Source organism: Dermochelys coriacea, chromosome 1 (genome assembly GCF_009764565.3).
Source record: "Dermochelys coriacea isolate rDerCor1 chromosome 1, rDerCor1.pri.v4, whole genome shotgun sequence".
Lineage (NCBI taxonomy): Eukaryota > Metazoa > Chordata > Testudines > Dermochelyidae > Dermochelys > Dermochelys coriacea.
The window spans coordinates 98,418,052-98,441,188 of NC_050068.2; the positions used below are offsets into that span (position 1 = coordinate 98,418,052).

The 23,137-nt window shown below is 38.7% G+C and overlaps 1 protein-coding gene across 7 annotated transcripts in view; it reads left to right on the forward strand.

Annotated features, from left to right (window-relative positions):
- FARP1 (FERM, ARH/RhoGEF and pleckstrin domain protein 1) overlaps window positions 1-23,137 on the forward strand; it is a 360,795-nt gene that overhangs the window by 58,128 nt on the left and 279,530 nt on the right. The gene's annotated exons all lie outside the window — the stretch shown is intronic.

Below are 23,137 nucleotides of genomic sequence, written 5' to 3' on the forward strand. Positions count from 1 at the left end.
TAGTTTTGTTTTGAAGACCAACCATCCTTTTTCATGTGACTCGGAATGACCAAAAAAAAGTTAACGTAACTCTATGATCAGTGATATTTAACAGGCCACTGAAGATTTGTGTGCTTATAGCATTTAACAGTGAAATATCTTAAATATTATTTTTGTGGTTAACGAAGCATACCAGAATGTGTGTATTTTTTCAGAGGTACCATGGTTCAGTGAGTATGATGCAGGAAACTTGGGTTCTGTTCTCATAACATTCAAAAACCAGTCGGAGAACACTTCAACCTCCTGTTCACTCCATTTCAGACCTAAAAGTTGCAATTCTCCAACAAAAAAACTTCAAAAACAAGAAATTGCTGAATTGGAATTAATTTGCAGTTTGGACACCATTAAATTAGGCTTGAATAAAGACTGGGAGTGGATGGGTCATTACACAAAGTAAAAAAAACTTTCCCCATGCTAATTTCCCCCCACCCCCGCTACTGTAACTCGCACCTTCTTGTCAACTGTTTGATATGGGCCATTCTGATCATCACTATAAAAGGTTTTTTTCTCCTGCTGATAGTAGCCCACCTTAATTGATTGATCTTGTTACAGTTAGAATGGCAACACCCATTTTTTCATGTTCTCTGTGTGTGTACATCTTTCTACTGTATTTTCCACTGCATGCATCCAGTGAAGTGGGTTTTAGCCCACAAAAGCTTATGCCCAAATATATTTGTTAGTCTCTAGGTGCCACAAGTACTCCTCAGATTTTTTGCTGATGCAGACTAACACGGCTACCACTCTGAAACCTGAGATGCTATATGGCCTTGGGCAACTTCCCTAACTTCTCTGGCTCAATTTCCTATGTATAAAATGGTAATCTATTTATTAATTTAATGAAACATACTGAGATTTCCCTATGAAAAGTGCTATGATATAGTTAATAAAATAGTTGTCCCTGGTTTAGAGATGAGGGAAATTTGACCTGGAAAGTTGCATGACTCACCCAAAGAGAGAGAGAGATACCACCTACTTTTTTAGCTTTTAGTGTTTTTGTTCTATTTTAGCTGGCTGCTAAATTAGTTTTCTGAAGTATTTAAGTTTCAGTACTTCCTAATTTTGGAAAGCTCTCTGACATTAGTATTTATGAACTGATCTGCTAAATAAAATAAATTACTAATCTTAGGAAATGTGGTGTGTCTAGCTCATTATATTGATGATTCCCTGTGTACAGTTTAGAATGTTTATAAAAATCTGACAAGTGCAATATAGTAAATATTTTTCAAGTCCCCATCCCAGTCCAAAGGAGATATAGTTTGAAATCCTAGGAGCTAGTTAAATGTATACTTTTCCCCATTAAGTGTAGTGCAAGCTTCCCCATCATTCTAGATATGCATTCTTCTTCTGACTGATAGCATCTCTGACATACAGAACAAAGACATTGGTTGTGAGAAATTATACCCCATATTTGTGTTGCACATAAGCATTCGCTAAGAATTATCCTGAGATCAGACTCCTCTCAGAAGACATTTCAGAGTTGAATGTGGGTAACAGCCTAATGCAATAAGCTATTACAACTCTAGCTTTCCTTCCAGAGATTTTAGAAAACAATATTTTTCCAACTGCTGTATCAGAAGACATGCAGTTAGGAAGCATTACCCGTCTGTGCTCTACCCTTCACTGACATTTGGAAGAGCTAGGTCCATGTAACTTTCTGTGCAGATTGCTTCAAAACAGGTGTATTTTGAGGCTTTGATCTTGCAACTGTATCCACCCAGGCAGACCCCTGCACTTGCATGGAGCCTTATTGGCATGCTTGCACAGGGCAGCTAGTGGGATTTGAGATTTTGCAGGCCTTTATTTGTAAGGTCTTTGGAGGAGATGGCAAAGTGGTGTTTTTTGTTTTGTTTTTGCCTTTAAAAGAATTTATATACAATTATAGTGCTGTATAATCAACCACAACTCCTCTAAACAGTGCTTTCATTCTCCTTCCGTGCTTCAAGAACGCATTAATTTTTCAGTCCCATCCACATACATGCCAAATCCTTTTTACTATTTCAGATGGATTTTAGACTCCACTCTACATCATTTTATAATATTTACAATACATTTTAACTTAGTAAACAACATTCATTATATGTTTCCCTTCATGATGATAAAAATCTTAATACCTCTAGTTTGAGATGTTTGCTCCTGCTGGGAAACCCATTTTCCCATTAAAATTGAAAAGCTTCCCAATTTAACCAAAATGATGCAATATGCATTTAAAAGGAAAGTGACTAACAGCATTTTAATAAACTACTTTTTATAAGCATGGAAGCACAGAAAAAAAAATGGAGTGTACACACACACACACACACACACACACACACACACACAGCTTGAAATCCACCGCACTTGCTCTTTAGTATCAAGTGGGAGAGCCCCTCTTGTGAGTGAAAAAGGCCTTAGCCACTAACTTCTACAAAATTTAAGCTTTCATTTTTAAAGAGAATTAGGTTCTAGCCTTGTGGTTTGGAAGATATCCTTCCAAACTGAACTGAGCATAAATTGATGCAAAGTTGAATTCCGGAATCAAAAGATGACAGTTCCAGCAGTGGTGGTGTTCATAGCATTGCCAAGCAACAATAGCAGCAGCAGACTGACAAGATTTTGGTCAGTTTCAGTGCTGCTATTCAGAATCACATGGGAAGTTGTGAAACTGTCAAGAGTCATGTCCATTTGCTGCTGCTGCTATGGAAAGCTGAGGAGCAACAGAGCAGAGCTTGGAGTTATTCATTGGGAGGCTGTGAAAGGAGTAGAATAACTGATCTTTTCCTGCTCTTGCAAGGAGGATCTGTGTTCAGGATTCACCCCAGGGTTGAAAAAGTTCCCAATCCACATGTCTATCCTGAGAAAGACTTCAAGCAAAACAGGGAAACATAAGACATTACTGGTGTTTTAGGGTAAAAAATAAAAACAAACATGCAGAATTCCTACCTTGCCCCAACACATACATACACACCCCTTCTGACTTCCTCTATATATCATAAAACAGCAAAAAGAATGCAACCTTCATGCCCTCCCCATACCGCTCTTCAAGCAAATGCTTAAGAAGCAAAATAGGCTAAAGGAAAAACATTAGAGACTCTTGTTATTTTAAGGTAAAGGTCAATATTTGGACTCTGTGACAGCAGCTGTAGAATCTATACCAGGCAACCTTAGGCACGCAGCCCAACAGGGTAATCTGCTGGCGGGCCACGAGACAATTTGTTTATGTTGACCATCCACAGGCACGGCCCTCCCGCAGCTCCCAGCGGCCGCGGTTCGTCGATCCGGGCCAATGGGAGCTGTGGGAAGCAGTACAGGCTGCACGGACGTGCTGGCCACTGCTTCCTGGAGCTCCCATTGGCCAGGAACGGCAAAACGCGGCCACTGGGAGCTGCTGGGGAGGGGGGGGCGTGCCTGCGGACGGTCAACATAAACAAACTGTCCCATGGCCTGCCAGCGGATTACTATGATAAGCTGCGTGCCGAAGTTTGCCGACCCCTGATCTATACTATTCCTAGCTCTGATTCAAGCTGTTGGTTTCTGACAGGTATAAATATTTTGTTTTTGTTTTTTTAAATGAAAACCCAGGAGGAAAAAAGAGCAAATAGTTTACATAGTGGATAGGGATGGGGGGGAAGCAATAGATATGATATATCTGGACATTAGTAAGACTTTTGACATAGTTGCATGTGACATTCTCGTAAGCAAACTAAGGAAATGTGGCCTAGATCAGGTCTAGAGCGGGGGGGGGGGTGCCCAAGTGGTTGAAAAACTGTACTCAGAGTAGTTATTAATGGTTTGCTGTCTAACTGGGAGGATGTATATAATGGGGTCCTACATGGTTCTGTCCCTGGTCTAGTACTATTCAACATTTTTTATTAATGATTTAGATAATGGAATAGAGAATATGCTTATGACATTTGTAGATGATACCAAAATGGGAGAGTTTGCGCTTTGGAAGACAGAATGATAAATCAAAATGACCTTGACAAATTGGGGAATTATTCTGATATCAAAAAGATGAAATTCAGTAAAGACAGGTGCAAAGTACTACACTTAAGAAGGAAAAATCAAATGCATAACTACAAAATGGGGAATAACTGCCTAGCAGTAGTACAGCAGAAGAAGATTGGGAATTATGGTGAATGACATTAAATATAAGACAACAACATGATGCAGTTGCGAAAATGGCTAATATCATTTAACAGGAGGGTCGTATGTAAGACAGGAGAGGTAGTTGTCCTGTTCTGCTTGGCATTGATGAGGCATCAGCTGGAGTACTGTGTCCAGTTTTGGATGCCACACTTTAAGAAAGATATGGACAAACTGAAGAGAGTCCAGAGAAGAGCAACAAAAATGACTGTATTTTTTTGTTTGTTTGTTTGTTTGTTTGTTTTTTAAAAAACCTGACCTATGAAGAGGAAATGTTGTTTAAAAATAAAAACAGGGCATGTTTAGTCTTGAGAGATAAAAGGACTGAGGGAGGATCTGATACATCCTCATACACATTAAGGGCTGCTGTTAAAGAGGATGGGGATCAGTTGTTCTCCATGTCCATTGAAGATAGAAGAAGAGGTAATCAGGTTAATCTGTAACAAGGAGATTTAGGTTAGATATTAACTATCCTTAAAGTTAGAAAGGTTTTCTTAAGTACTGGTATAAGTTGCTAATGGAGGTTGTAGAATCTCCATTGTTAGAGGGGTTTAAAAACCATTTAGAAAAACACCTGCCAGGGATGGTGTTAAGTATTCTTGGTTCTGCACGGGAGGATGAACTAGATCCCTAGCAGCCATATGCTTCTACAATTCTATATACAGTAGAATCTTATTGTTATGAACACCAGAGTTATGAACTGACCAGTCAACCGCACCCCTCATTTGGAACTGGAAGTACGCAGTCAGGCACTATTAAATACAAAAACAAAAAGAGCAAATACAGTACAGTACTGTGTTTAAATGTAAACTACTAAAAAATAAAGGGGAAGTTTTTTTTTTTTTTTTTTTTTTTTTTTAAATTGACAAGGTAAGGAAACTGTTGCTTGTTTCATTTAAATTAAGATGGTTAAAATCAGCATTTTTCTTCTGCATAGTAAAGTTTCAAAGTTGTATTAGGTCAATGTTGAGTTATAAACTTTTGAAAGAACAGCCATAATGTTTTGTTCAGAGGTATGAACATTTCAGATTTACAAACAACCTCCATTCTTTAGGTGTTCGTAACTCTGAGGTTCTTCCGTAGATGCAAATTGCATCTTTAACAAAAGTAAACGCAAATGTATGAAATGGGTTAATATTTGAGATTAAAAAAAACTGTTCAGAATTCTGAAAAATACCTTAAATTTTTGAAAATAAAATATATCATAAAGGAGATGTGCAGAAAAATACCTTGCACTCTAATTGCTGTTAACAGTCAATATTCCATTCCAGATAGTTTGAGGGAGTGGTATTTGCTTTCTAAAAATCTCAATAAAACTTGAACAGATAAGGGTGGATCATTAATATGAAGCCAACTTGAGTTACTACTGCAGTTAGCTGGCATGGTGGTTTACTTGCAAACGCATTTCTGGAAAAAATAGGCACAGTTTCTTTCAAAACAATTTATTGAAATGTTACTGTGACGATCTTCAAAGTTATTTTAAAACTTGTTGATAGCTTTCTTCTTGTATATTTCATTTACTTTAGCCTAATACCTAGATTAAAAACATTGGCAACTGACCTTTTCAGAACAATTTCTATTTGTTTTTATTTGGGGAAAATACAAATTAACAGATTAAAGACATTCTCCTCCACACTTTGAACTTGTTTATGATATGAAGCATCTGGGAATCTAGTGGGCATTTGTTATAGTTCAGTTTGCTGATGCTATATTTCTGCACCTTCTTAAAAAAAAAAATCCAACTGTTGGCACAGAAGTGCTAATTTCAGGGAGAGTTAAGGGAGCTCATCACGTCTGAAGATCAGGCCACGAATTTTCAGTTAATGATTCTCTCCATTTGTTCATTGCTAGCAGCTGTTAGTCATGAGTTTGCTCTGTGGACAGATTGTGTGTGAGCATTACAATAGAATGTGGGAATTTGGGTAATATTTATATGATGCCTGCGTGCACCTCAGTTTCCCCTCTGGGCTTTGCATAGCTATACACCAAGTATAAAGGGAAGAGATGAGCAGCCTGTTTAGAAACTAGTTATTTGAACCAGGATTCAAAGAGACAATGGAAACCCCAGACAGCTCAGACATTCCCACACTGTGACTGACAGCCAAGAGGAAGGAGGCTTCCCCCAACCTCTCTGCAGGGAAGAAGACCAAAAACCCAAGTAGGAGAACAAAGTGAACAGATGTCAAGTGTCTGTGTTAAGAGCTGAGCTCACAGAGACATAGCACACAAACACCTGGAACCAGGGACTCGGAGAGAGGAGGCCAAGATGGCTTCTAAGGAAGCGTGCCTCAAGGGAAGTCTGGCTTGCCATTGGCCAATCTAAACTCGATCTCAACCTTTGCCTCTCTCTGCTTTCCTAACAATGTTCACAATCTGTATGCCAGGGGGCAATAAATTGTTACCTTGTTTGAAAAGGCTGCCTTGTGTCATTTCAGATTCTCTATTGCATCCTGAAGGAGTACAGGACAAATTTCCCGCCGGAATCTGGCTTGGCTGGATTTGCTGCAGGGAGCCACAGAGGGAGACAGGGATTGCTGGTGCCCAAAGGCACAGTTTCAGTGTCTTGGAAGTTATAGGCCTGCTCCTGGGGAAGTGTATGGATCCTTGGGGCTTGGCACACTAAGGGGGGTCACTCTTAGGGAACTGGTTATAGGTTGGGGCATAGGCCAGATCCAGTGAATCCAATGACTAAGTATAGCACAGGTGGAGGGAGGATAAAAAGTATAAAAATGGGTCCACTTACAGTAGAGAAGAACTAACAATATTTTGTCATTATTTAGTTCTTTTCATCCACAAACCTCAAGTATTTTACAAAAGGTGTTGGTTAATTATTCCTATTTTACAGAAGGGATAACTAAACTATAAGCTAATGTTCCAGCACTCCACTTCTCTCTTCTGAGCAGAGTAGATGCATTGAGTTCCCAAATAATTCAAGGTCCTTGGTCAAACTTTTCCATACTGAGACTACTATCATAGAATTGTGTTCATTAAATGGCCTCCTTTAACCTGGTTGGTTAGAGGAAAATACCACATTTCAAGTCTCCCTCCCTCTCCTTTGGCAAAGAGAGCCAACTCTTCACATTCCCAGCACTCCTAGGATTTGCACTCCCTCTGCTTTTCTAGCTCTTGTAACAGATGTACGTGTACCTTGTAACAAAATTACACGAGGACCTACATTACCGTCTTAAACCCAGCCAGTTTCTAAATGCCTTGGGGGAAAGAAATGCTTTTCTTTAACTTTTATGGTTTATGGTAATTACTTTATCCTACATGTTCACCTCTCTCATCAGTGTACAGATTATAACTATTAGAGCTTCTCAGTTAATATGAAATTTATTAGACGAAAACTATGCAGACAATATGAAACAATTGTTTTATGCTTTTTCCGTCAGCTTTAACAATTACGTGAATTACACATGCATCCAGCTTAGGAAATGAACAGCAGGTCAAATGTGAGCTATTCATCAGTCTAAGGCTTTATTCTCTTCTCATGCCTGAAATTATTTGGCCATCACTGTTAAACTATTTCCAATGAAAGTAGGGCATTTAAATATTCATGAATTGTCACAACAGCCCAGCTGGGTCTTCTGGAATTATGAGAAGAGAAACCTTTTTTTTTTTTTTCCTTTTTAATAACTCTGAAATGCAACAGTTACAATTCCCAACAGAAAATTTTCAGCAGAGGCTCAGTAAGTCCTGATTTTAGTTGAAATAGAAGTAGATTGTCCTTGTTGAAAAGCAGGAATTTTTAGTCATTTGTTTTACATATTAATATGCTTTTCAAAATGAAGAAAAACCTGAATTCCATAACCTGAGGCAGCAGGCTGTTAAACGGCTAATGATCTTTATCAGAGTATTATCTCAAACAGGTAGCACCAGGAAGCACTGTGTCTCAGAACACAGAAGTAGGAGGAAGATTAGAAAGGGGCAGTGCAATCCCCTCCAGTCCCGTCTGGTTGGATATCTATGTGGAGCATGTAGCCAGATAACTACTACAATAGTGTGACAGTGTGCTGGGAGTACAAGCTCCTATCAGAGCTCCAGCATGTCAAAGCTCACTCCATCATGCTCAGGTTTCAGAACAAGAACATTAGGGTTGTTTCCAGAGCAATCTTGGGTTGTGGTTGTGTTATGAAGAGCAGTGAGTTAATGGACTGGCCATGCAGTACCCCATGAGAATCACTAATATTGGTAACAAAATATCTCTCAAATAGATAACAAAAGAAACCTTATCATGGAGCCTGCAGGTTCCAGCAGCAGTCTCCTTCATCCATTATTATAGACTGAGTAGAAATCCACTCATAGACTGTGCCTTCACCAAAACAAGACAAAATTGTGCTATTTATATAATTGTCATAACTTATTTAAACCAAGTCAGCTTTTCCTCTTTCAGTTAATTTATAGTGGAGTACAGTATTGAGTACAGTACTGAGAATTTCTCTTTAGCACTATCTGTCCTCAAGTATCCATTTCCCTCTTGTTCCAGAAATAGTCTAGTGTCTGTTCCTTACCTCGTTCCCGAGCCCATGTTCTGCCTTTTCACAATGGGACCTCATTTTCTCCTTTTTCAATTAGAATATCCAGACAGTCCTTTTTCATCTCCCTTTGCATGTCCAGGGTTAGGTTGTGTTTCTTTTTCTTCTATTCCTGGACCTCAGGTTTGTCAGCTGTTCCACCACTGTGGAACCTGACCGCCTGATCCTACAATGGTTGTGGACATAAGTGACTCTGTACTGGCCATTACAATAACCCGTAAGAAATGATAGAAGTAATAGCTATGGCAGCAGCTCAGCCATACTTTGAACGTCAAAAGTAACAGCTTTTGTTCAGTTTCAAATTCTAGTGCTTTCTTGGCATCCCCTTCTATAGCCCCTGCCCTTTCATCTGCCATTTTTTCCTGGTCAGGGCAGAGGTGCCTGGCTTGGTACTGTGCATGTCACCTTTGCAACTTACTTTTCCCCATGCCCCCACTCCACAACTGCTGTGCCCTTCCTAGCCCATCAGGTTCCATTCCCTGGTATTTTTCTAGTTTTGGCCTTCTACTGAAGAACTGGCTTGGCCCCAGTGTTGGCAGCCATGTTTGGCACCACACAAACAGATCTTGAGATCCTGGCAAGGTATTCAGTATCTCCCGTTCCAACTATCAGCTGGAGTTTGCTGGTGTTCTCCTCATCCCTCACCAGATGCACTGCATTAAGCCTCTGTGCTATCCAGTAGCCTTTTGGCTGTCCTGAAGAGTTCAGTCTGTCAGGGCCTTGTCTACGCTGCAAAAACAGGAACCCTCTGTTTTGTAGTATAGTAAAGACCTCTCACACAGCTGCAAACTCTACAAATGATATGGATGACTTGCAGTTTACTGAAGGGAGAGATGCCATCCTGCAAACTCTACAAATAATATGGATGACTTACAGTTTACTGAAGGGGGGAGATGCCATCTGCATTAAATCTAGCCAGTTTAAAATTGATAAAAGTAGTATAACCACAACCATGTTGGAAGGTTCATTACGACAACATGTTCCCTCTTGTACCATAAAAGCAGCCTTAAAGGGACACTGTCAATGTGCAGAGTTAAATACAAGTCAGAAGCATAATTAAGTTGACAGCTCACTTGTAAGGTGTTGTCTACATTACCAATGGAACATAGTAAATGGGGTTCTTGACGTGGCTATGGTTGGCATGTAGATAGGCAATGGTTAATTTCTCCTGGTGTGCTTTATACAAGCAGTGTCATGTAAAACACCTGTAAATGTCCCCTAACGTATAAATACAGATTTTTGCAAGACTTGTGCATTGAAATTACTCTTAGAAAAGTCTAATTTTCGAACCAAATATGATGCATCAGACATGCCGTGTGTAAAAGAGAGCTCAATATGAGGACCCCAGCAAAACAATAAATAGCAAAAATAGCCTATAGAGGTTTTTCTTCAGAAAAGAAGCCCTTGACTGATAGAAATTGCACAAATGTGACAGCTACAGTACAAATAGCAAATGTTGGGTTATGATTTAGTGCCAATTTGTCTTTGGTGGTCTGCTGACAGATACAAATATTAGTACGGTGTGAAATTTTATAATGGAAAAGGGGGCAGTAGCAGGCGCACATTTTTCCCATTCCTTTCACTGCTACCTTCCCTTCTAAGTTGCTGATCAGTACTTCAGTCCTCTCTCTCCCTGTCTTCCCTCCAGCTGACCGTGCTTTCTCAGGTTCCTCCACCCCAGAGACATTGTACTTTTTTTATTGAATTCATTTTTAATAATCTGCTTGAAGAAAAAATGTGTGAGAGAGAGTTAGTGTTGGGGGGGGAGGGATGAAGAATATATGACAAATATTGGGAAGTATTCAGTGGGCCGTTCATCCTGCACATGATGATGATCTGTTCTTAATGCATTTTTCACATGTACTTCCTCATTATCTGGTATAAGTGTTCTGGTTTATTCCTCCCTTCTCCAGCCCCTTTTTAAAATCATAGTAGTTTTGTCTTGTCTCTGAATGCACCCATTTTTGTGTCCTACATTCAGAACTTGTATAGATCTACATAATACTTCTAAAAAGTTATAGAAAGATCTTTGTTTTCTTACCAGCACATTTTGACAGAACAAAACAGGTTGTACCTGAAGCCACTTTAAATTCAGTGAAAATCTCCTTTTCACTCTTAACATTCATAAGACTGGTCCTCAGCTGATATAAATTAGCATAGCTTCACTGAAGCCAATTTACACCATCAGAGGATCTGACCCGGTATGTCCACAGCTAAGTAAGCGATGTTCCCATATTCACCTTCAATCCTCTGAAGTCTCAACATGGATTAACAAAAGTGAAAAAATAAAGGATTTAATCAGTGCTGTTTGGGAGAAATAAAAAGGATTATAATCTTTGTGTATGTGAAGGAATTATAGTATTACACTGAATCTTAAATAAGAAGAGTTCTCATAAACAGTAAAAGGATGCTCATTTGACCTCTTTTATTCTAGTGCTGAATTCTCACTATTGCCAAAAAATATGTATAGGAAAATGTTTTAGGTTTTTAGATGTTCCTCAAGGACTAACCTTGGTACTGGAAAGTTGGCAAAGGAAACAGTTTTCTACCAAAGCAACTTAAGAACATTCACTTCCACAGGAAGACTTTGGGAAGCATTAATTGTCAGGATTCGTGGTAAGACCAGTTGGGGTTCTAAATTTTCCTTGACAGGTTTAGTTGAAGTTCAGAGTTATCAGTTTAAGATGACCTATCACTTTCAAGACCATGACCTGCAACTCTGATGTAAAAAGCTTTGGGTTTCTTCTGTTCACTAGCAAGCAACTGTTTGTGCAGCCATATGTCTCTTTCTAAAAAGAGGTCAGGCAGCACTGAATTTAAAAATCTGAAGTATTGTAAATCATGAATCAGTTTCAGCATTCTGCATGTAGGGTTTGCTAAACCCTGATGTAGATTCATATTTTTATATCCTATGGAAGAGGTGCTGTATGTATGTGTGTCTGCTAAAGGCCACGACAGCTGTTAAAAACAAAAATTTAAGTAAAAAAACAAACCACACTTTGTCAGACTTTCTGGTTATGCCCCAATATGTGTTTTTCTTAGTAATTCTGAAAGCTGCAAAAAGAAACGAGTGAAAGCATCGGTGCTTGAGGAGTGCAGCCTCTGTAAAAAGTGAAAGGGATTCATGAGTGAAGCCTTTGTTTAAAATAAATAAATAAACTCCATGGACCCATGCCAGATGTGAAAAAAATAGGCTTTAAACTTTGTACCAGGCAGGCTGGACTGTGCCAATTAAAAAGGAGAGAGAGAGGATTAAGAGCAATTAATCTTATTCTGTTAACATAACAGAACACAGTCATTGTATTTTCTTTTTATAATCTCTTCCATGAGATAAATAATAACTTTAAACAGGTAAGTGCATTTCAGTGGAAAGGTCAACCTGTGCAGGACATTCCAGATCTGTATCCCTTGCATTTCATTACAAAATAAATTGCATATCTCTGATTTAGCCAACCAGGTAATTGTTGATATGATGGAGAATTTCATGGGAGATAATTCAATCATGATGCTTAGAGGGGAAAAAAACACGAGCGGGTAAACGGTAGTATGTTAAAGTTGCTACTTCTAACTCCATTGTAATGCTACTTCTATTACTGTATGACTGCTATATACATTTAGCAGTGTCATAACATCATGGTATCAAAGTTGAAAGAGAGATGGGCATATCCAAAGTGAATGACCTCTTAAGGTGAGGGAATGGGTCAGAAAGTTTGACCTTGCCTCTTAGAAAATATTTAGTAATTAAACTAATAATATGCAATACAATTTCTTGCAATCTGTAAAATATTCTAAAAAATAATTTTAAAAAGAAATAAAATGACTGACTGTGGGGAATGTGGAACCTTTAACGTCCCTGACCTGAAAAATAAGAGCTTCCTTCTTTCTTGGTTGACTGTACATATTAAAATATATAATCTTTTGTTTTTCGGAGCTTTTGCTATTGGGATGGATGTGTGAGGTATGAGGAAAACAGAGTTCTTGAGTCCTTCAGTTACCTTTGTAAAATTATACTGGGGAACTTAAAGACTTAAAAATCTTTGTATTTTCTCCTTTTCTATTACTCTATTTCCAAGTAATTCATTAATAGAAATTACCATTTTCCATTTCTCTAGTTCCAGGTAATTCATTAAAAGAAATGCAATGAAGTAAAGTTTCATAGAACACAAAGTGAAAGTATAAGTAAAAAATTATATGCTTGTGCTTCGTCAGTGTCTGGAAACCTATACTAAATGAACTAAACAAAATGTGTGTTAGCATGGTGCTCCAATAGCTTGAAAAGGACAAGCTGGTTCACATAAACTGAAAAATATTTTGAGTTCTAGTGATAGAAATCTAAATTATAAAATGTAAACAATATTTCAATGAGGAAAAATACTGCAACAGAAGATAATTTCAATTTGGGGTTCTGGTTACATTGGTTGCACTCATTATTTTCCATGAGATAAATAACTGTCATCTGCCACAGAAGTCGTGCTGACTTTTGGCAATTCACCAAGGGCTTGTCTACCTTAGGAATACATGAGGAAAAGTTAGTGCAAAATACCTAGCTTGTGAATTAAAGTGCAGTAGCTATTCCACACTACCTCTCCATGTGGACTATCTTATTCTGCACTAAGTATGCCTTTGTGCACTGTAACTTAATCTATTTTTAACTTAACCCACACAAAGGCACTCATAGTGCAGAATAAGAGCGTTGAAACAGAGCTAGCGCAATTAGCTGTTCAACAACAGTGATTCTGCACTAGTGATTCTGGGCTTTTTCCTTGTGTAGACAAGACATTAGCATCTCTGTGCCTCAGGTCTATAAAACTGGGATAATACCACTTCCTTGCTGCTTGGGAGTGTTGTGAGGATAAATATTTAGCGTGTGAAGTGCTCAGATATTACAGTCATGAGGGCCATATAGATCTAAAAAAAAAGTTTTTTCACCCATAGATTACTATGGTGTATAAAGTAGCATACATACATTAGTGTTGAAGTGCTATCTGTTGCCTTGCCTCACATGGCAGCAATTGAGACTGGTGCAGCTGGATCTCCTGTCTTCTGGTTTGGGTACCTTTTTGTGATGGAGCCTTTTTGCTATTTCTAAAACTGTTTATTTTGTCTCTGCCTCGCACACGGATGATGCCACGTTCAAGTTCTTTATAAACAGAATTGTTATTAAAAGCATATGACAGAAATGGACTGATTAAATTCATGGGGGTGTCGTCACTTTAATGAATAACATGCCTTCACTTACTCAATGGCTGGCAGAGCAGTAGGTGAAGAATAGCAATGGCTGCTGAATGGGAGAGCAAGACTGCTCTGATGACAGTTCACCACCTCCTCTCCTGTGTTGAATGTAGTGAGGAGGGAAAGGAAAGAAGGGTATGGTCACGGGAGGACAAAAGCTGCCATGAAGCTAAGGGAAAGCAAATGGGGAGGGAGATTGTGCAGAGAATGGATCTAGGTTTGTATAAAATCAAAAACTTGCTAGGTTTCTAAAGCCAGAACTTTCTATAGACCCTACAGAATGAGGATATTGTGACCCAAAGGATCTTTTGATAGCCACTGCCAGAAGGTGTAGGGGTCTAGGGATCCCCTGAGTTCACCAAAGGACTTAGTTTGGGAGAATAATGTAGTAAAATCTCATTCCGTGGGCAGGTTACTGGAAAGTCAGGGAGCTGTCAGTCCCACAGCAAATCAAATGCTTGTGTGGGAAAACCAGCTGCTCACCACACTGCAAATGTTTGGCCATCAGCCTGCCTTGTACAGAGGTGTGTCTGGTGTGGATGAGGATCAGTATGCCAACATGTCTAGCAGTAGTGCCCTAGATGGAGACAAATGATGGCTTTGATGAATTGATTTGGCTTTGATGAATAAATGTGTTCAGTTCTGCACATCAAGTCTAATTTTCTTGGGACTATCAAAGATCAATGTCTTTTATGTAAGCAATGCAACCCTGTATTAAAATATAATTAAAGAACTGTTGCTTTTTAAACATTTTCTCAAATATATATCTACATAATAGTTCTAGGTTTGTCATGTTTGGTACCATTGTGTTTGTGGGAGAAAGGGCTTTTGAGCGAAACCCAAATAGACTTATTTTTGTCAACATTGTATTATCAAAATTTCCACCAAGCAGAGGACTGGGAGTTGGGGTACAGCGAGTGCCCCTGCCACACTGTAGTGGATGACACCATTGAAATTATGATTCTGTAGATTTTTATGAATCAGATGACACCTCTGGTACCTTTCTATCATTAACTTGGCCATGGAATTACATGTGCTCCCAGGCTAAACATCATGTAAGGTCTCCAATGAAAGACTGTGTCACACTGGTCATTATAACCATTGGGAGATGTATGTATGGAGAATACAGTGATGAGCTGTTTATATATACTAAAAAATTTGTTCTTTACGTCTGTGGGTTAAGACAGGATACGAAAAGGTAATCCACATACTCCTGGCAGGCAAGGGGCAAGAGACATTTATCTCATTCTGGCTGGTCGTGTGCAAATTGAAATTGTATCATTCCCCATGATCCCCCATTTACAGTCTGAGCAAAATGGTAATGAATATTATGGCAGCTGGAGGGGAAAAAACAGCAGGGGTTATCCTGTTTAGGTACAAGACAATTAAATCTGCAACTTTATCTGGGGTGCTGTTGAACCACCAGTTATTCCTTCAGCCCATGAGGACAAGCTGCCAGTAGGCTTGATCTAATGAGAAGGGCTCTTAATTAAATGATGAGAAATGCTGGAGAACTTAGAATAAGCGATCTTGTGGGAGATAGGGGAATGCCTTGTTAGTTAAGTTTAGTCTCTAGAAAGTGTGTTGTTTTTGTTTGTTTTATATGTAGCCATTTGTTTCTATTATTCTTACTCACTTTCACTTGAATCTCTGTTGTTTGATCATAAACTTATTCTTGTTTTCACTTTATGTATATAAAAATAAATAAATAAATGTTGTGTTCTAAACAGAGTGGTGATCCTGAGTTGAATTTTGCAAGGTAAGGTGCACTATTCCTTTAGGAGTAGTGTTCTGAGAGTTCTGTGAATATTCAGTGGAACAGGCGTTGGGCATTGCAGAGGGCTGCTCAGAGGACTCGGGGGCTGATGTGTGCCTATTGCTAACCTGTACCAAGTTACCTGTACCAAGGGAGCAAGGCCTGCGGAGGCCTGGAAGGCAGTGCCTGTGTAACGCCAACAGACCCCGTCATCAGGCAGCATTGAACCTGGAACCTCTGGAGCTAAATGCATAAGCCTCTACTACATGAGAAAAATTCCCCATTGTCCTTAGCTAAGGCTGAAGCAGACTCATTAATCTGTAAGTGGGGTCAGTGCCACTAAAAGGGATGGAACACCACACCCAAAAGGTGTGTGGGTTACATTTGTGTTGCCAGAGGCTGGGGGTTTCAGGGAACTTGACCCATGGTAGGCACAGATAAGATTCGCTCATGATAAGGGCAGGTAGTAGTGAGCTGTGTCACAACATTGGGTACCCCAGGAAGAGTCCCAGGTATGAAAATACTTTACAAGCATTAGTGAATTTAGAGCATCACAACACTGCTCTGAGCCAGATGAGGAAACTGAGACACAGAAAGGTGGTGGGTTTTTTCCCCAGGGGAATACTTGAAGTCAGTGGCAGAGTTGGAAAGGGAATCCAGATGTTCTGACTCCCATTTCCTGTGTGTTAACCACAATGCCACCCTTCCTCTCCTCACTCCATTGCCTGTCCAGCATTTCTTTTGTCATTTAGCATCACTACTGTTCCAAACTATTAGGAAAACAAAAATTGTGGCATTTGCAATACTTAAACATTGGTTCTTGCTCCTATTTACTTGTATTGTTTCTCTGGATTTAGATTGGACAGGGTCCTTGTGCGGGATATTCAGAGGCATATAAGAGAGCTAATTTCCCATCCGTCAATCTAGTGATTTACTATATATTCCAACTGAGGTATGAAACACAGCACTTGGTTGTGATATCAGGGATCCTAGACATTCGTTTGCCACAGAAAAACGCAGAATTTGTGTTTTTTACAGAGATTCTTTAGTTTTTACATGTTGTAAAAAAATAAATAAAATAAAAACACATATTAAGTATTAACTAAATTTTACTGAAAGTACCTGTGGCACTTATTCAATGTGCACAACCTCCCGGTCTTCTGCTTGATTTTTGAATGCACTTAAAATTTACATAGCTAAACATCCTTCAATAAACTGTTTCCAGGGTATAGAAGTTACTCAACAGTGTATAGGGATTCGTGTTTTAATGCATCTCAAATTTCACTTCACCCTCCAGACATGAGTAATTAAAATTTTTGATATATTTTCATAACTTTAAAAATCATGCCTAAAAACAGTGTTGCTGAGTTTGGCATGGACAAATTTCATGTTGATAGTAACATGCTGTTCTGTACTGCATGCAGCAAGGCTGTAGATTACGTTTGAAGATAGAGAATTGTAGAAAACATAGAAAGTGCTAAATATAAAACTGAATGAAAAGAAACAAAAACAAGAGGCTGAAACAGCAGGGCCATCAACAATAGTAAAGAAACAATGCACTGTGACAGGATCATTCCATTAATTTTATTTTATTGTACTGATCAATGGCATTGGTAGGCTTCGAACTTGCTTAAAATTTGTAAATATATCAGTAAAACAGTGTGTCCAACGGACACATATATATTGTGGCTAGGAAAACTAAAGCTCAGCTTTTCATTTTAATTACAGAAAAATGTGGATTCGTTTTTTTATTGAAGAATTTTTTTATCATGGAAAATTACGATCCCAGATGATCATGACCAACCAATGGGACTTCTTCCTCTCTTACACCCTCTTCAAACAAGTGCTTGAGTAAATAGTTGGATCTTGCACTGTGCCCTGAAGGTCATCAAGTTCCAGCTCTAGAAGATTGATAAGGAAAGCAGGTTCCAAGGCTGAGGACTAGAGCTGGTTGGGAATTTTTCCACTCAACATCTTTTTCAGAAATGCTGATTTGTTGAAAGTGAATATTTTGGTGGAAAAGGGACAGATTTGAAAACTTTTGTTGGCAAGGTTTCTCAGGTGGAATTTCTGGTCATTTATTTTGGAGTGAGTGTCTTCCCTGATGGTGCTGTTTCATTTTTCATTAAATTAAATATTCATTGGGTCAGAGAGAGCCTGACTCCATAGCCCAGTGGTTAGGAAGGCAAGAGACCAAGATTCTAATGGAATAGCTCCAAAAGGAGAGATTGAGGGAGAACAATCCCAAAATAGCCAATATCCTGGCACTTAAGGCATTCAACTGGGCTGAGGGAGACCAGGGTTGAAGTCCCTGCTTCAAATCGGGCATTGTGAAATATTAATACCTCAGTCTTCCATATCCCAGGTGCATATCCACCTGGCCATTGAGTATTTTGGAATGCGGAGGCCTCATTTTTTTGGTCCGGGGGGAGGGAATCAGAGTCTTGGGTTTGTCCCAGTGTAGAATGGGAAAATGTTTATTTGAAATCTCAAAAATATTTGTGGATGGGAAAACCACTTCCTGTCCAGTTCTGCTGAGGACGTGAGGGTATTATGCTGGGGCTCCGTATGGTGAATATGAGAGAGACACTATGGATTATGTGATAAATACTTCTAATTGGCTGAATCAGGGTCATGTGACATAAAATAGTTCAGCTCTTTTGTCCTCTTATCTGGCCAGAGGTGTTAGTTATCAAACTGTGGGCCTAAGTAGGCTCTGACTGAGACAAGCTCATGTGACCCTGTCGGACACTTCCATCATACCTGGGAGTATATGATCTAGGTTCTAGTGACTCGTGGAAATGATCAGCTCTCATGAAAAAATAAGTGCAAAAATGCAACTTGTTATATTGATATGATCAATCTGGACCAAGAGTTATAATTAAACCAATACCTAAAATGTGGCCTGCCTGTGTGTTACATGGACCAATCAGAGTGGAACACTTTATGTAGCAATAAAATTTTGGTCAGGCTGCTCTTCTGATTACTTATCTGCATCTCATGTAATGAGAGAAAATGACTAATCTTTTTTGAGCTAATTCAAATGTATCATTAAAGAGAAATTGACAACTTAAATCATTGTTCGTTAAACACAGATGTTTTCTTGTATTATAAGATGTCAAATGAAGGGAATTACTTGAAAAAGTCCAATATGCTCTTCTCTATTTATGCTGTTTTTGTTTCCTTTTTGCATTTCTCTTACATTCAGACAATGAGGATCACTTAAATCTACTTCACTCTTGTTTATTGCATATAGTCTTCCATTTTCAGATTCTCAGTGGTTGAGCTGCGAACACTGACAAGGAATGTGTATATTTAAAAACAAGTTTGAATTTGTTTTAAATGCTTTTTTCCTTATAGAAATTATTTCTACTAGTTATAAATATTTTTACAAAATCTAAAAAGTAGTGCTCTCACAAAGTTCACAGGTTTTGCATAACCTGGGTCATATTACTCTTAGTCTCAAACAGGATAAAGTTAAGACAAATTATGTGACATTGTTTGTTTGAAAATGTAACTTGAAGCTTGCATTAGTAGATGCATTCTCCCATTCTACCCTTTCCTTCCTTTTACCAACAAGTCTATCACCTGTTGTAGCTAGCCTTCTGCTTGTATGCCATCTTTTCAGAAAGAAGGGTGAATTCTCATAGAATAGAATATCAGGGTTGGACTAGATGACCTCCTGACGTCCCTTCCCTGCTCAAAGCAGGACCAATCCCCAACTAAATCATCCCAGGCAGGGCATTGTCAAGCCTGATCTTAAAAACTTCAAAGGAATGAGATTCCACCACCTCCCTATGTAATGCATTCCAGTGCTTCACAACCCTCCTAGCGAAAAAGTTTTTCCTAATATCCAGCCTAAACCTCCCCCACTGCAACTTGAGACCCTTACTCCTTGTTCTGTCATCTGCTACCACTGAGAACAGTCTAGATCCATCTTCGTTGGAACCCCCTTTCAGGTAGTTGAAAGCAGCCATCACATCCCCCCTCATTCTTCTCTTCCGCAGACTAAATAATCCCAGTTCCCTCAGCCTCTGCTCATAAGTCATGTGTTCCAGGCCCCTAATCATTTTTGTTGCCCTCCACTGGACGCTTTCCAATTTTTTTCACATCCTCCTTGTAGTGTGGGGCCCAAAATTGGACACAGTACTCCAGATGAGGCCTCACTAATGTCGAATAGAGGAGAACGATCACGTCCCTCAATCTGCTGGCAATGCCCCTACTTATACAGCCCAAAATGCCATTGGCCTTCTTGGCATTCTGTTTGAGGAAGGCCTTATAGAGCTTTGTCGCTTACCCAACAGCAGCAAATACTTTTTGGAAGTATATTAAGCCTCTTGACAGGAGAAGGTGGCCAGCTGGCTGATGTAGCAGGATGTACTTATTTTCCCTCCTGACCAAAAAGGAGGAGCTGGTAAAGAGCCAGCTAAGCGTTTGCTGGGGAAGAGGGAAGACAGTGTCTTATAACCTTCTTTTTTTTCTTCAGTCTCACTAGGTAAAATACAAAACATTATTCCCACATATTTCCAGCCTGCACCAACCACCAACTGAAAAGTGTACAAAGGTTAACGTTAATCTGAATCACAGGTTTCAGAGTAGCAGCCGTGTTAGTCTGTATTCGCAAAAAGAAAAGGAGTACTTGTGGCACCTTAGAGACTAACAAATTTATTAGAGCATAAGCTTTAAGTGAGCTGTAGCTCACGAAAGCTTATGCTCTAATAAATTTGTTAGTCTCTAAGGTGCCACAAGTACTCCTTTTCTTTTTGATAATGTGAATAATCACCTTTCAGAGCTCTGAGACAATTTAAGAATTTGTCTGTCAGACATAAAAACATTCAGTATCTGCATCTCTGTTGAAACAACATGGACTGTTTTGTTTCACTTTTAAACTAATGTGGCGTTTTTACAAATTCAAGAAATGGTATAATCTTGAAGTGTCATGTTTATTTAAACATAAAATGTCCTCCCAATTTCTTTCAAGCATAGATTTAATATTTATCTAGCACCTGTTTTTAAACAAAGCACACTCTCAGTAAAGTTCTTAGCCACAAAGATTTTTTGAGAAATATATATTTCCACCTGCACAAACATTTTAAGATAGTAAATGTGTTCAATAACTTAATGAAAGAAAAGTTTGTAATTAAAAAGAAAGTTAATGCTATGCTTTAGAAAGGCAGGTGTGTGTGTGTGGACGGGGACAGAGTTAACCTTGGTTTGATTGGTGTTTCCTGAACCCACCGCAGTGTAAGCAGTGTTAATATAGATATTTGTCTGGTATTTCAGCTATTTCACAGATTTTTTTGAAACTGCTGACAGTGAAAAATATTGTATGCATATGTAAATTCCCTTCTATATTCTTTGTGGAATATATGCAAAGTTGTTTTAGAGAATGTGGTTTGTAAACAGGGAGTTATTTGGTATATCTGATGCCCGACATCAGGAAAGGTGGTAACGAGGGAAGTAGAGGAGGGTGTTTAGTCTGTGTAGCAGGTAGAAGGTGTAGATTAGATGCTGTGTGGTGATTTGCATTACGTTATGGAATGGACTCTCCACCCCAAATTTTTCACAAGTGTTGAATGGTGAATTTAAAATAAATTCAGTTCTATATCTATCTGGGTTTGTGATAACCTAATGATACGCATTTAAAGGTAATTAAAGTAAATATGTGACCGCTTAAGTTAAGCATATGATGAATTCAGATAAATAGAGCCATATTTATTTGAATGCATAGTCATACTAAATTTCCATGTGCAAGGCTTTGGTTCAGTTACTGAAGGTGGTTAAATTTCTGTCTGTCTGTCACTGAAACAATGCTCTAATCAGATTAGAGGATGCTGCTGTAAATTGGTTCCTTGACTGAGTTGTTTTTGTAATGGAGACAGGCCTCTTAGGGGTGGGGGAAAGACACTTTTAGGAAAACTACATGTAGCAAACTTTTATATCAAAGTAAAATGAGCGGTATTCTTTGTTTGCTAATAATCAATTAGTCAAATGAATGTATTAAAAATAACTCTTAATAGATTGTTGTACTGTCATCTCTAAGTGGATTAGTTAAAATCCTAGCTTAGGTTAAAAATTAAAATGATTTTTGGTCACCTTATCCTCATCCCCATCACATAACTACCATATGCTTTGGCACTGATGCAATAAGGAATTTTCCCAGGGCTAGCAAAAATATTGCAGGTCAGGACTGAGGAGTATAAGCTGTGCTGTGTGGAAGCTTATCTTGGCAGACCTTGTTATTCCTGTCTGTGGTCAGTGCCATTGGTACCCCACTTTCATTAGAACTATATATAGTCTCAGTTTCTATAATAATAATAATAAAAATAATCCTGATCTGTTCTTTAGTGTACCAAAGCCATTAGTGCAAATGTAACACAGTGCAATCAAATACAAAAAATTAGATACTTAAGTAAAATGCATCCGATGAAGTGAGCTGTAGCTCACGAAAGCTTATGCTCTAATAAATTTGTTAGTCTCTAAGGTGCCACAAGTACTCCTTTTCTTTTTAAGTAAAATAAAAACTTGAAATTAATTTTGGCTTCTTGTAAAATATACTGTATCATCTTTGCTTGAAAACCAATTTCCTTCCAATTACTAGCAGAATTCTGTGGGCAAAGGTTAGCCAATTAGGCCAGAAAACTTGCTGTGTTTTTTTTCAGTTATCCAAAACAGAGGAAAAGAGCACAGATCAGGTTTCTCCTAGCCCTTTGAAGAAATTCCAGCCTTTGTTTTCAGACTCTTCCAACTGCTTGAGGCTGCAAAACAAGTATACAGTGTGTGATTTGGAGAAAGGGGTGTGTGCGCGTCTGTAAGTGTGTGTGAGAGAGAGCGCATATGCACAGAGAACATTCAAGACATATTAATGTATTTTATTTTCACAAAAACAAGTAATGCATCATATAGTGCCTGCCTTGTTCTCATATACATCTGTAAACATATCATGATGTTTAAAAGCTTTTGGTTTCAATTCAAAGGAGATGAATACATTTTTCTGCAAAAACTGTTTTATAGCCAGGGAATCTAGAGTTAATGCACAATGAGGAGAAAATTTTGAATAATCCATTATAAAAATTTGAGTTTTGACTCTTATTTTCCCAATTACTTGTTTACCTTCCTAATCTCTTTCTAAGAGGGTTAGAATTTGAATTAATAGTTGTTTTTAACAGCCTTTTCAACTGCTGAGAGCTCTTAAATGTATTTCACTGCCTGTTTTCACTGTTTTCAGACTTTTGAAGTCTCCAGCTGAAAGAGGAAATTAACCTAGAATCCCAAGTCTGTCTGTCATCTTGGGTAGTAACTTTTCCCACAACAAGGCAGCAATGTGAAGCTGAACAGGAATGCAGTGCTTGTTAATTTCAAACTCCTGTCAGCCACATGGGAAAAGCTCAAGAGCATGGCCAGAATCTGTGCCCTAGTCTGTTCTATAGGCGTCTTCCTTTTGAGAGGGGGC